Below are 9,209 nucleotides of genomic sequence, written 5' to 3'. Positions count from 1 at the left end.
GCAATTACATTTCTGCTACTTATTCCCCTCTCCTTTATCTTTATGCCTGGTTTACTATTATGGTTGTCAGTGCTCCTGTGCATGGGACACGACGTTGCCACTTGAAGCTGTGGCAACGTGATGTGGCTGTGCCCTGTCTTGCACTTTTGCTAGTGACTGCCGTAGTTGTTTTCTTAGGTATGGCAATCCCTTTGCGTCTTGTCCTTTGTCCTTCATGCCTCCATTACTACAGATTGTGCAGCATGCGGCTGCAACTCAAGACGCTGTGTCAGGATTTGATCTTTTTCCAGCTCAGGTTAATGCCCAATTACAAGATGTAATTATGGCTTTACAGAGCAAATATCATTGGTTAGGTAATAAGCTTTTAAAATTACAAAAAACTGTACAATACGTATGTAATTAGACTTCTACTCAGGTTTACTTTACTCCTTATAAGTTTAATGCTTCTCTTTACAAATGACGACAGTTAAAAATATATATTCAAGACAAAATGAATAATACAACATTCAATAGCGACTTCTTTAGCAAATACTCTCTCTGGTCTTGATCCTCGTGGATGGTTTAGAGTATTGTACATAGCTCTGGATTTTCTTTGATTACCTTGGTGATTGTTCTTTGCACACTGTTTGTGGGAGGTCGCTGCGTTTTTCGTTGCCCGCAGTGGCAGGCTCACAAGCGGGCTACAGAAGTTATTTTTTCTTCCCTTCATTTTCAAAAGAAAACATAGCTATGATTACCGATTAAACATTAAACAATGCCTGCCCCGACCTACTCAAGTTCTACTTCCCTCCGCTTTTCAAACTTTCCTTAAGCTTTCTCCACAGGGTCAGGACACTGTTGACTGTGCTCATGGCATTCTACAGTTCACACTGACAAAAGATTCATTATGGTTCTTTGTTAAATCTTGCTCTCTTTGTTTTAACTTTCTTGATCCTGGATGCCCTAAGTCGCTCTACAGCTAATAGGTTGTGGCATCCTTTTTCTACAAGATTGTAACTCTGACATGGCCAGGTCCAGTCCTCCCTTGGGGAAGAGGGCGTGTTTCTATTTTTTCCGCAGGATGCTAAATGGTGCTCGTTCGTAAACGCCTTGTTCGGTTTGCTGATTCTCCAAATTCTTGTTGTCGCGTTGCACTGACTGTCATCGCCAACCTGCTCTTCTTCTTTGCCTGAACCTGCTTCCTGTGGACTTTTTTGACCGCATGGCGCCCACCGTTCTACTTCTCTGGACTTTGGCTATGATGCCTCTATGTGGACTTTGGCTATGATGCCTCTATTTGGACTTCGGCTATGATGCATCAATACCCTCCTTGAGTGCTGACCTTTCCCCATGATTTGTGCACCGTTGTTGTGATCATTTGTGTGTTTCACCTCCCTTTATGTACTCCCTCTGTGCCCTTGGGTTGTTGGTTTCATTCTTTTTCCCAACTCCACGTTGGTGTCCTTTTATTTTACGTTTGGAAGGGGGAATTAGGCCTGTGCAGCCTAAGCCTACAAGTGACCTAATGGACCATAAACTAAAGCCTACCATAGACCAAACATTTAATTCAAACATTTAAATTTCCTACTTTCAGTGGCACACATTTGCAAACATACTTTGCAAAAGCAGTATTTCCCATTTCTTCCCCAAGGCCGTGGCCAACTGACGGGAGCTTTACAGAGGCCAGTTAGCCAGTGATGGGTAAGATCTCAGAGGAAAGCAGGACGCCGGCCGCCCCCAACGGCTTTCGCTCTGGTAGAGGATGACCTAAGATAGGCACGGTCTTTCCATCCCAGTCTTGGCATACACTTCATTTTTGAAAAATATAAAAAGAAAGTGGGAAATGTCAGGAGCCATGCTTAACATAAGCATTGGAAATTAGGAGAGTGCCACTTTAAGAGCTTCTGAGCTCTCTGTTTCAGCAGTCAGAGCTGACAGGCTGTGCCTCCATGATAAATCAGGACTCTTAGAAATTTACTTTCGGTACGGTCTTCAGGCACCAGAGTCAGTGAGGTAATGCAGCAACCTGCTGTGTCCGTAGTTACTTTCTGTTAGTAAAATATCCTTGGTGATTTCTTGGTTACCCCAAATCTGATTCCTATATAAGATCTGTGTTCCTCACAACAAAATGCCATTCTGTGATGCTCACCTGACTGCTAAGAATTAAACTTTTTATAATAAAATCAAGACCTTTGTCTTGACTCTTTTCTTGTTGAAGACCCAAGCCTGGTGGGCTTGGGGGGCGATCGACATCCTAGGACCAGCAAAGTATACGGCGATGCTGAATGTAGGTCTCCAAGAGATGAATGCCTTGGAACTAAGTCCCAGTTGAGAATAGACTACTCCCCTCTCTGACATCTGGTATACTGATGATTCCGCAGGGGTCCACAGGACACATGGACATCAGCAGCAGTTCAAACAGTCCACCAACATTATCTGGACAGAGATAAGAATCAGTCAAGGTAGACAAGGGGCTGAATTAATGACTGGTAGTTAGGAATGAGCAATCCCTTCTTCATATGCTCACCAATAATTGGGTGGTGTACTGTGTGGATTCCCATTGCCTGAAAATTTGGGAGTTGGACCATCTCTTGTGGGAAGACTTCTGGCATGTAGAAAATCAGAAGTCTGTGACGGTTTATGGTGTGGCATATCATAAACCTCAACTCAGCCCACGGAATGATGAAGCTAATGGATTAGCATATTTTCAGTGGCTACAAGGCCAGCGGTGGAGGAAACCAGTGTATAGTTGTACTGACAACTTGGGCATGCAGGAAGCAAGACCAAGGCAGGGGTAAACCCCAATGAATAACAGGCCTTCCTTGGGAAGAGATACAGGATATCTGCTGGCAGTGTCCTGTGTGTCTAGGCATTCCCCAAACAGCAGTCATATGGAGATCTAGAACAATGCTGGGATAGCATTTCCACTACCATAAAAAGGACCATTCAAGCCTTTCAGATATAACCCATTTGTTGATCATATATTGTTCCCTAGAATGTTCCTGTGGACTCTACATCAAAGAGTACCCTTGTGAGCATTAGACTGAAGGGAATCAAGGGCATGAGGGCTTGTTTTTGTTTAAACAATATGATGCTGATACGAATTTCAGTATGAGGTCTGAGAATCAACACAAAATGACTGACACTGGAGGTCTGGGATCCTCAAAAGTAAACAGTGATGTAATCTGTTACATAGCCAGTTTTTATATGAAGCCACCTTTGTGCAATATCTTATAAAAAGTACTTGGGGTCAAGGACCCATGCAGTCTCACAGGGCGAACCCCTACCTAGCAGCCTGTGTGCTCTGGCCCAGAGTAAAAAAGCACATGTTTCATTTGCCAGTGGCACCATGAATCGTCTTTCCTCTCTGAGTCCTTGAAACCCTCTGTTCCTGGTCCTTAAATTCAACCTCCACAGATGGTACCAGATCAGGCTCAATATGTCTTCCTATATCAAGCATTCAAGCAAAACATCTCAAGCGGACACTCTGCAAGTCTTCTGTGGCTGATGTTCTAATGCCTAAAGAGTCCACAGTTCTACGATTTTAAGATCTCAGTAATTTCTGGCTTCTTCCACTTGGCAGTAGAGAATCAACTGAGGACCTGAAGGTGGGGCAGAACAACCTTACCTCCTCCTGGGTGTTTTCATCAGGAGCAAAGAAAGCACAGCCAGTACACAACCCCAGCCCTCCCTTCCTACAAGGTAGTCAACTAAACTCTACAGCCTAAATTCAGTAAATGTGTTATTCTTCGATTGGACAGTGGAAACAGTGGCAAATGGGGCTTCTGATCTCTCTCCCTCCACTAAGACTATCCAGAAGATGAAAAGAAGGAAAAGTGACTACGGGACTTTTAAAATCAAGATAAACATATTTTCTAGCAAAGCTATTTTAGGTAAGTGCATGTTGAAAAGAAAATCAAATATCTCTGCCGGTACAATTGATTACTTTCTCTGAGTTTATCAAACACCATGCAGCTACTAAAAACAAGGACTTTAAACAGCATACAAACCTAGAATCCAGTTTCAGCTCTAGCAATTCTGGCTTTGGGACTACTGGCAAGTGAATCTCTCTCTCAACCTAAGTTTTCCTCTGCTACAAAGCAGAATAGCAATACTTATCTAGCAAGATATTTTCAAGTGGGAATCAGGACATGGGGTGATGCATGTAAAATCCTTGATACTGTTCCTGGAGCCCCGTTTGAAAGGCACACTGCCATGTCACAGCTCTAGAGTACACTCCAAACACTGACATGCAATCAGATGTTTTAAAATAGCCCTACAGACAACTTGAGTGACCGGAAATCAGAATGAGCTGGAAATACTACAACATTGTTACAGCTGCTTTTCTGTAAAGGAATATTCAGACTCAGTGAAAACTCAAGTAAGCATTGGCATCATTAGTAATAAAGTATTTAATTAAGGTATGAAAACTTCTGGCTATTTTTTGAGATAGGGTCTAATGTAGCCCAGGCTAACCTCAGATTTAATCTGTACCTGTAGATGGCCTTGAAATCCTGACCCTAATGATTTTACCAAGTTCTTGGATTATAGGTGAGCACCAATAGGCCCAGAAAAAAACTGATGTTTCTCTTTTTTATCTTTTTTTGTTTCATTTTGTTTTGTTTCTTGAGACCAGAAACTCCTTACAATAACTAACATAAAATAAAATTTTCTAGAATTGAATGGAATAAAAGCACAACTTACCACAGCTTCTTTGGCTGTCTGGTAGAATTCTACTGTGAATCCATCTGAGCCTAGGCTTTTTGTAGTCAGGAAGTTTTGCATTACTGTTTCAATTTTCTTATTGTTTTGGGTCTGTTTAGGCTGTTGATCTCTTCTTGGTTTAACTTTGGTGGTGTCCTACCCAGCAATAGGAAAAGATGAAATTATGAAATTTGCAGGTAAATGGATGGAACTAGAGAGTGTTATACTAAGTGAAGTAACACAAACGTAAAAAAGCAAGTGATGTATGTTCTTCCTCATTTGTGGATTGTAGCACCAATCCCTTATATGTGAGTCTGTAAATTCTGATGTAACACTGGGACCCAGGAAAATGGAAGGGATACATGGAGGTAAAGGACAAGAAACACCCTGAAAGGGAGATAGTAGGGAACAGATGTTGCCAGGGGGAAGGTGGGGAAAGTGGGAGTGTTCAGCAGAGAGAGGAGGGAGGGACATGCAAGGAGCCATGGTATGGGAAGGAAGTCAGGAGAGGGAGGATGGTGGGAGGTGGGTGTTACTGGGGGAAGGGTGGAGATGACGGGGATGCTGGGACTAGGGAGGGAGGAGAGAGGCCAGATGGGAAATAAAAAGAGTGGAGATGAATGAATCTTGTAGGGCTAGGAAACTTAGAGGGAAATGTGATGCCCTTGAAACCCCATGAGAAATTCACATACAGTGTCTGAACATTAGTGCACATGTATACCTGGGAATTGCTTGGCAAGGAACACAGTGCCAGAAAGAGAGATCTCCCTTTGAGTAGTTGGTGAGTGTGGTCCAGGAGACTCCCAAAATAACACAGGCTATTGCCAAACCTCTTGGTTATCTCCCAGACCTAGTAGATGAAGACCCTACTGCTGAAGACAGGCCATACTTAAGACACAGGACTTGAACCAATGGAGCAGGAACTGACCTGGAAGCCTTCTAACCGAAGTTTGGCTATCATAATGCTAGATGATGATATGCAAACTGCCAAGGGAGAAAAATAATCAATGGTCCAACCCAGACCTAAAGCCTAATAACCATAATGACTGGCATGGCTAACTACCTCTATTGCTGCAGTAATGGCACTGTGATCTAGGGGGTGGGTGGGGCAATAAACAGCTGTCTAATTGGACTTAAAGCCCTCTCAACGGAAGTGAACTCATGGGTGGCACTGTAAACTCAGCCAAATACAAATGGCAGGAGAGAACATAGATCCTGGAGAAAACACTGTCTCTTGACAAATGAAATTTCTTACTATATGCTAAATATCAATCCTTATATTTACAGATAAGTATTCCATACACCACTCATCAAAGAAGCTTCTTTTTGCAACAGATGGAGGCTACTGCAGAGTTCCACAGCTGGTCACACATAGCGGCTATACATCTGAGAGATGCCCAGGAGAGCATCTACATTGGAACCTCAACACCTAAGGCTCATGGAACATAGCAGAACAGGGGGTAGAGAGAAAGATAATGCATTCCTCAATTTTCACCAGTAAAACTTCTTTATACAACAGAGTTCAATGCACACAGAAGGTTACAACTGGCCAAGTTTTAAAGAATAAGAGACTACAGAGTGTGGGATAGGACTACTATATGGAACCTCATCCATGCATGGCTCGGGGACCATTGTGGAAGAGAGGGCAGAAAGATTGTAAGAGCCAGGGCTGGTTCATAAACACAGGGAGGCCAAGGCTTTCAGACCACTGGAAAGTTGTACATGTGAACTTGTGGCAATGGTGGCATCAAGCACAGGTCCCATGCCAACTCAATTAAACAAGGGCCCAAAGGGGAGGAGAGAAATGGATGGCAGGCTGGCAGTAGACCAAGAACTATTGGAGACTGACTGCTACTGGGTAAGGGAGAGTATGCCTTACATACAACCTCTAGATGGGCTGACTAGACTCTAGTGGATGAATTTACACTGAAGGACATTTGAGTACAAATGCCTGAATGGATAGACCGTAATATGTATGGTAAAATACATGAGGTCCAGTGGGGCGATGGGAGAGGCATGGATTGGGGAGAGGGATCTAAATTTGATTAAGAACTGTTGTATGAAACTACAAAAGCTCAATTAAAAAAATTTTTTAAACCTATGGGATACAATGAGAGCAGGCCTAAGATGCAAGTTTATGACTCTAAGTGCCCTCATTGAGAAAAATCATAACTAAGGAAACAACTTAATCATGTACTTTAAGGCTTTAGAAAATGAAACACAAACCAACCCCCCCCTCACACACACACACACACACACACACACACACACACACACACACAAATAAATAGATGAGTAGAAAATCTCAAGGCTAAGGAAGAAATTAATGAATTGGAAGTGAAAAAGAATATGAAAAAAATCAATGAGAGGGTAATAGCAGAATTTCATGTTGTGTCCTCATAAATACTATATGGCAATTTCCTCTGAATTAAAATATTTCATACTGGAAGGAAGATCCTTCAGTATCAAAAAGTTCTTTGGGGAAGATCCTTAACACCTGAGCAAGAGAAAGTATAGCCAACTCTGAAACAAGCAATTTGAACCAGCAAAAAAGATTTCACAGATATTCCTCAGGTCGCTGTAAGGCTTTATTGAACTCTTTCCCACCAGAAAACCAAATTGGGCCAGCAGACATCCTCAGAACATCTCAGGATAACAGGACAACACCTTCAAGCCTCAGCAGAAGAGGGAGCTATGAAGATCATGTCAGTTTCAAGGAGAAAACCTTCTGCATCTCCCATGCTGAGCAGGCCCAACTGTACCCAGAGCCTCTACAGGGCTGAAAAATCAGATGCGAAAATTCTCAACCCAAACACAAAGCCCAAACTAGCCCAGCAAAGTAAGGTTTTCCCCCAGAGCCAGCTGTGACAAGGTGGCTAATTTCATCAAAAAGCTGACATTCAATTTTAGAGATGCAGCAAAACCAAGAAACAGAATTCCAAATATAGCGAACTCATCATGAACAGTGGATACCTGTCCTCTAAGATCAGCCTTCAGTTCTGATGAGTGCATAAGCTGGCCAGAGCTCCACAGACCAATGGGGGATGAAACAGAGGTTAGCTTACCCAAGGTGATGCCACTAGACCAAGCAGACGTTTACTCTAGGATTCATAGCAATTAGGGGAACATAAAATGTGAAACTGACTATTCTAAGTACAGAGATAAGTGTGTGTGTGTGTGTGTGAGAGAGAGAGAGAGAGAGAGAGAGAGAGAGAGAGAATTTAAACATGAGTCATTGAAGAAGGTCAAAAGCATCCCAAAGCTAAAGGTTATCTAGAAATACAGAAATCGAAGGACAGAATGTGCAGAAACCAATTACAAATCAGTTTCCAAATAGAGGATACCATCCAAACCATGGAGTATGCCACCATGAATTTGCTAAGTGTAAACACACACACACACACACACACACACACACACCCTTCCCAAGTAATGTAACCAGAGTACACAGAATGTCTCTATCAAAGATCAGTAAACCAAATCAGCAAGATGAATCAGCAGATGAAGGTCCTTGCTGCCAAGCCTTGCCACCCAAGTTCAGTTCCCAGGACCCACATGGAAGAAGACAGCATTCGCACAAAAGTTGGCCTCTGACCTCTACACACCATCAGTGGCTTACACTTACAAATACATATACACAGCCACCAAACAAATGTATGTGTACTTTTAAAAAGTCTAAAAGTTAGCCAAATTGAGAGCAAGGAAGGTTGATTACCCAAGCTTAAGCTCTCGAAACCATGGTGCAGTTGAGGAAAGGAAAAGACAGTGAATTGAAATGTCAGCCATCACATCTATTGTAATCTCTAGGAATTATTCCACTTTAATTACAGAATATATACTTTACCCTGTTTGGGGAGAACAACCTTAGAGTTATACACAGGCTAACACTCATGAGCTCACCTTATAATAGAGATCTCAACATAGGCAAAGTCACTTCTCTGCTTGCCTGGTGCTGAGGCAGCTCTTCTGCTCGCCCTGTGCTGCCTACGATCGTTGCTGCTTCTGCCCGGTCCTGGACCCCAGGGCCGGTGAGGAGACTGAGTCAGCAGAGCTGCATTAAGACACAGGAGACCAGGTTCAGTGACACAGATCTACTTTATTGCAGGAAGGCACAAGCTTATATAGGGGTAGTGGTCCAATCATAGCACAGTGAGTAGGATACCTTATTAGCATAACAGGCTTAGCATCCTATCACAGCATAGCGGGCCAGATGCCTCATTAGCATAACTGGTTTCAGATTACAGAGCCTGGATTCCTGGAAACCACATGACCCTGACTGTTGCAATATCTAAGCGTTGTAAATTGGAATTCCAAGGGTGGTGATTACAGAGTGGTGAGCTCTAGGCATCAGTCTCATGATCTGCCAATAGGAGCAAATGTCACAAGGCGTTCCTTGTCGCTCCAGCGGTCAGGCCGTTTCCTCGGGCCTGCTGTATGGCTGTCAATAAGACTTTCACCCTAGGCTCAAGCCTGTCTCCCACAACTTCATCTCTCCCCACTTGCTTTCTTCTGAAAAATGAAAAAAA

At 43.0% G+C, this 9,209-nt stretch overlaps 1 long non-coding RNA gene across 1 annotated transcript; it reads right to left on the bottom strand.

The window, feature by feature from the left end:
* Positions 1 to 1,865: 1,865 nt before the first annotated feature.
* On the bottom strand, positions 1,866 to 8,695 carry LOC115070441. The gene is made up of 3 exons (XR_003849595.1): positions 8,584 to 8,695; positions 4,684 to 4,839; positions 1,866 to 2,415 (listed from the first exon to the last, which is right to left on the bottom strand). It is a non-coding gene; the product is annotated as an uncharacterized LOC115070441 (long non-coding RNA).
* Positions 8,696 to 9,209: the final 514 nt, after the last annotated feature.

This window comes from Nannospalax galili, unplaced genomic scaffold, assembly GCF_000622305.1.
Source record: "Nannospalax galili isolate Female #2095 unplaced genomic scaffold, S.galili_v1.0 scaffold857, whole genome shotgun sequence".
Taxonomy (NCBI): domain Eukaryota; kingdom Metazoa; phylum Chordata; class Mammalia; order Rodentia; family Spalacidae; genus Nannospalax; species Nannospalax galili.
Note: the sequence above shows the minus strand (reverse complement) of the source record. Positions and strands in the feature narration are given on the sequence as shown.